The sequence below is a fragment of the Pristis pectinata genome, chromosome 1 (assembly GCF_009764475.1).
Source record: "Pristis pectinata isolate sPriPec2 chromosome 1, sPriPec2.1.pri, whole genome shotgun sequence".
NCBI lineage: Eukaryota > Metazoa > Chordata > Chondrichthyes > Rhinopristiformes > Pristidae > Pristis > Pristis pectinata.
Window position 1 is genome coordinate 35,382,447 of NC_067405.1, and position 6,000 is coordinate 35,388,446.

Genomic DNA, 6,000 nt, shown 5'->3' on the forward strand with positions numbered 1-6,000 from the left:
TCCTTGGTCTTGTTGTTGCGACACCGCTCAACCAGCCGATCTGTCTACCTCCTGTACGCCTCCTCATCGCCATCTGAGATTCTGCCAACAATGGTAGTATCATCAGCGAATTTATAGATGGCGTTTGAGCTGTGCCTAGCCACACAGTCATGAGTGTAGAGAGAGTAAAGCAGTGGGCTAAGCACGCATCCTTGAGTTGCACCTGGGTTGACTGTCAGCGAGGAGGAGCCAATCCACACTGACTGTGGTCTCCCGATAAGGAAGTCAAGGATTCAGTTGTAGAGGGAGGTACAGAGGCCCAGGTTTTGAAGCTTGTTGATTAGTACTGAGAGGATGATGGTGTTGAATGCCAGGCTGTAATCGATAAAACAGGTAGTGTTGTCTAGATGCTCCAAAGCCAAGTGAAGAGCCAGTGAGATTGTGTCTGCTGTAGACCTGTTGTGGCAGTAGGCAAATTGCAACGGGTCCAGGTCCTTGCTCAGGCAGGGGTTAATTCTAGCCATGACTAACCTCTCAAAGCACTTAGTCACAGTAGATGTGAGTGCTACCAGGCGATAGTCGTTGAGTCAGCTCACCTTGCACTTCTTGGGTACTGGTATGATTGATGCACTCTTGAAGCAGGTGGGAACCTCTAAATGCAGCAATGAGAGGTTGAAGATGTCCTTGAACACACCAGCCAGTTGGTCAGCACAGATTTTCGGTACCCTGCCAGGTACACCGTTGGGGCCTGTTACCTTGCAGGGGTTCACCCTCTTGAAGGATGTTCTGATGTCGGCCTCCGAGACAGAGATCACAGGGTCACCAGATGCTGTGGGGATTTGCACAGGTGTAGTGTTATTCTCCCTTTCAAGGTGTGCGTAAAAGGCATTGAACTCATCAGGGAGTGAAGCATCACTGCCATTTATGCTGTTAGGTTTCGCCTTACAGGAAATAATGGCATGCAAACCCTGCCACAGTTGTGCCTCTAACTTCACAGAGAATTGCCTTTTTGCTCTCACAATGGACTTCTATAGGTTGTACCTGGACTTCTTGTAGGGTTCTGGATCACTGGTCTTGAATGCCACAGCAGACTGCGAATCTCCTTGTTCATCCAGGGCTTCTGGTTTGGGAAAATTCAATATGTTCTTGACAGCACACACTCATCCATGCAGGTCTTGATGATGTCGGTGACGGCTGTGGCATATTCATTCAGATCCGAAGATGAATCCCTGAATATGATCCAGTCCACCAATTCAAGCTGCCTGGCTATTCTTTAAAACATCTTGGCTTTGAATTGTGCATTTTCTAAAGTTTATACATCTGTATTGCCCTAGAAATCTTTGAGACTAAATGTGTTCCTGATGTATGTGCTTCCTCATGATGTAGATATCATTGCTGAGGTCTTTCAAATTTTTTTCCCCCCGATGTAGTATTTGGTATCTTTCATAATTGAGCCATTCCTGGGAAAGATGGGAGCATAAATGTTTTCATTGTGCTTATTTGATTTAGAAGCAGAACTGCAAAAGTTATAGTTGTCGGTATCTATTATTCCACAAAAATGTGAAAGAATCAGGTATTTTAACAGGAGCCAGTCCTTTCCTCTTCACAGGCCTGATGGGTTGAGGGGAATGCGAGGATTCAGAGGTGCTATCCTCTTGAGAGGTGACAATGTAATTTCCATTTCTTATCAGCCTTTTTATTGACTTCAGATGAGCTACTGATCTTCAGGAATACAGACAGTCATAGATGTGTGCTACGACTGAAGTTCCAACCCAAGCTTCTGCAGCTTTCATCTGACAGTCTGTCCAAGGCGGAAGAGTTGGTTGAACCCAGACCCTGCACTGGTGCTTGAAGCAAGTGGCTCTGCATGTGCAGGCAGTGTTTTCCTTTGGCCTCTGCATTAAAAAGGCCTTAGATTCCACTGCACCACTAAAATGAACAAGATCCTATGGCCGGCACATAATGACAAGGGAGAACAGTGGCAATAAGTTCTAGTAAAATGCACAAAACAAAATGGAGGAGGAAAGATTAATTATGTAGGTGTTGAGCAACCAGTACAGGCCAGTGGAGAGAGTACTAATGGAATGATTAGTTATGTTTTCTTTCCTGCACTGGAAGCAGGCCTTAGGAACAATGATTGTGACACAAACTTCCTCTCCTCATTTTCCTGTTGCAAAGCTAGATGTAGTGGAAATCCAAAAAGGTAGAGAATTAGGATCCAGGTACATCATGTCATGATCAGGTGAAGAAAAAAAATGAAGAAGTCTAATGGAAAGAAAGCCGTTAGAACTGGAAGATTAGAGGGTAGAAGTTATGCTGCTATTGTACAAATTCCTGGTCAAACCACAGATTATGTGCTATGAGCAGTTTTAAGCACTACATCATGGAAATAATATATTGACCTTGAATGGAAGGCAGCGTAGACTTACCAGAATGATACCTGGACTTCAAAGGTAAAGTCACAAGGAGGCATTGCAAAAACTTGTGTTGTATTCTCTGGAGTGGTTTGATAGGTTTCCTAGATGCCAAGTACAATTGATGGGTAGCCTATGACCAAAGGGCATGGTCTAAATATTAGAATGAGGCCCTTCGGGAAGGAAGTTAGGAAATATTTCTATAAAATGGTAGAGACTTGGAACTCATTTTCACAAATGACAATTTATGCTAGGTCAATTGCTAATTTTAAATCTGAGATTGATAAACTTTTGTTAATTAAAGTACTAAGTGTTATGGTGAAAATGCAGGTTATTGGGGTTGAATCACACATCAGCCATTATAACACTGAATGCCAGATCAAACTCAGGAAACTAACTAGCCGTCTTCCTTTCATCAGCTTCCTCTATTAGCACCTCTACAATTCAAAGAATATGGGGGCTTTTCCAAAATAATGCTGTCAAGTGCTTCAGTAAATCATCATCTGCATTTGAAATGTAGTCCTCCCCTTTAAGGGACTGAGCCATTGGACTTCTCCAAATTAACAAATTGCCTTTTATCAAGATTAGCACTAGTAGCAAATTATTTGCATTTAAATTAAACCAGTATGTGAAGATAGTAGGGGAATCCCCACCCAAACTTCAAGATATAGAACACCTGCAGCAAGATAAGATAAGATATACTGTATATCAGGAACATTTCCTGTTTAAAATAATATTTCTCCCTCAGATTGTGCTATCTGGGAAAAAAAAATCACATCCATCTGCAATTGGTCAGTGCTGCACATCAATTCCACATAAATATTGATGGGAAAATGTATAATTCAATTATTAAACCATAGGTTAGTTTTTAATTCCTGTTGTGGTATGAAACGATCGAAAGTAATTGATCTGTAAGTAATCAATAGTGCACAATAAAGCATTCAAACTTGTTGTGAAGCACGGGAAAATAATTTCTGGTTACAGTATGTAGATGATCAACAATGGTTTAAACATAATTTCAGCAATAATTATTGCATAGAATTATCAGTTATGTTATTTGCAGATGTAGAATTTTTGGAAACCAAATATGTATTATTTTCCTAGTTGCAAATGCAGAAAGTCAAGCAAAGGCTGGTAACATGAAAGGATTTATGTTTATAGTTATGAATAATTCATGAAAATACAGACAGTCTCCAATTCTTCATGGCATTCTAGCAACCCCTGTTGAATTTTATGATGAAATTCTGGCACTAACTCACTCTTGCTTACCTTCCATTTTGCTACCAATTTTGTTAGGTTAATGTTTGTGTTTCAATTTCCTATTACACCATAAGATTTTTACAGCATTCAAAATTTCATAATTATGCACAGCATTCTGATTATTATAAAATGCATTGCATCAATTTGCATGTTGTAACTTTGCTCTGGACTATTTTTTTCTGAATTTGAAATGCAAATAAGTCTTCAAATATTGATATAAAAATATACACCCCAGTTCTGTATTTCTAATGATTGATTATTTACAAAGTCAATCAATAGAAATGAATCATTAAATACTTAATTAGCAATGTTGTAAGCGAGATCACAGCATCCATGACAAGATAGATTTAGACTTACTATTGTTAATTTTCAACAAGCAACATTGTCTTTGCTTGGTTAAGAAAGAAATGTAGAAGATAAAGATAGCAACTGAAGCTCCCTGGCAACCAAGCATCACAGTGATGCAATCATACAGCACTCACTGTTTGTCACACATTAAGATTCGGGTTGATTCCAAAATATTAGACTGCTGTTTTATTTTTGCTGTGTCAGATTTTAGCCAGGTTTTAACGAGAATGCAGTTTCTTTCTTAATTACTAAACCCAACCTATTTATACAACTCTTCAGCTGAAAGAAAAAATCAAATGCATCTTGTTTTTGTTTATGTAATACTAAATAATAAGTTCAGTTCATCACTGGTTATTTATCAAAAATGATGTACATTTTCACATCAGTGGCATGATGAAATTTGGATAAATTTTCAATAAATTTTGATGACACAGAAGTTATGACTGCAAATCAATAAATATAAATAAATATTAGTGAGATCAAAGTTTAAATAGCTATTCGACCCATTAACTTAGTTGTTTCCACTTTACTCCATTGTGGATTCTGCCTAGTCCGTCTGAGTTAACCAGTTACACACAGATATACAAAGAACAGTATATCAAACTTCTTCCCATTAAATATTAGTTCAGTAAATAAAATCAATCCCACAATACACAGCATTCATCTATAGTTAGTGAGAGTAAATGTAAATGTAAAAACAAAACTGCAGGAATCTGAAATAAAAATAGAAAATGCTGAGTGTCATAAAGTTTTGCACAGTGGATCTATGGAATTTTCCAGAATTTCACTTAAGATACATTTCTCTCAAATAAAATAATAATAAATGTGAATGTAATTAAAATATCAATAAACTGCTGCAGAAAACCTTTCTATAATATTGTAGACTTTCAGACTTTGGATTAAGACAATTCCCATTACATCGGTCTTATTTACTAGATCTGTAACACAAATAGGAAAAACAAAATTCAAATGATTGTCTTAAAGGATATGTTATGATTGTAATAAAAACAACTACAATCACACACACCCTCCTCTCTATCACACGCAGGCACCCCAACATTCTGTCCTCTCTTAGTCATGCTCGCCACCTCTCTCATGCACACACAATCATGAGTCCAGATTCCATGATTCATATCCACTCATTGGACCTCCAGTTCCCATGCTCCATTTAAACTTACTTGATTCACTGGATATGGTGTAACATCTAAAAATTCAATGAAGCATTTGTTGGGGTATTAAAAGAAATAGCATTCAACAGTCCAGAAAATCTGCTAATCTGGCATCACCAAAGACCAGAACATGCCGGATCTTCCCCACATCAGGGGGAGGTAAAGCTAAAGGACATAGATTTAGGGTAAGGAAAAAGAGATTTAGAAGGGATATAAGGGGGACCTTCTTCACTCAGAGAGTGGCAAGTATCCGGAATGTATTGCCTGGGAGAGTGGTTGAAGGTGGGTCACTGAGAGGATTTAAGTGTTTAGATGAGAACTTGAATAGCCTAGGCATGGAAGACTGTGGAGCAAGTGCTGGGGGATAGGATTAATACGTAATGTGCTCACTGGTCAGCATGGATGAGTTGAGCTGAATAGTCTGTTTCGCTGCTGTATGATTCTTTAATTATGGATGAGAAATAAATGCTGGCCATGTCAACATTGCCAAGTTCTGAAAAAGTGAAGTCTTCTCAAAAAAAAATCATCATTGGTCTTTGCACAGCACTTGGCGCTCATCCTTTTCAGTGTAGATGTGGTGACCAACTCTATTAGCATGCCTTTGGGCCCACACCTCATGTCGCTTTCAGTGCAGCAGATGCAGAGCCCCCCAGTATCTGAATACTGCAGTGGAAGCTCAGACTACCACCATGCAGGCTCAGGCTTGTTCAGTCTGGCTTGCATGTGCCTCAGCACCTTGTCCTCCAGCAAAGTGCAAAGATTGCAGAAATGCGGGGTCTCCCTGGAGCATTAGAAGGCTGTCCACTCATAGACAGAGTACACTTAACCTT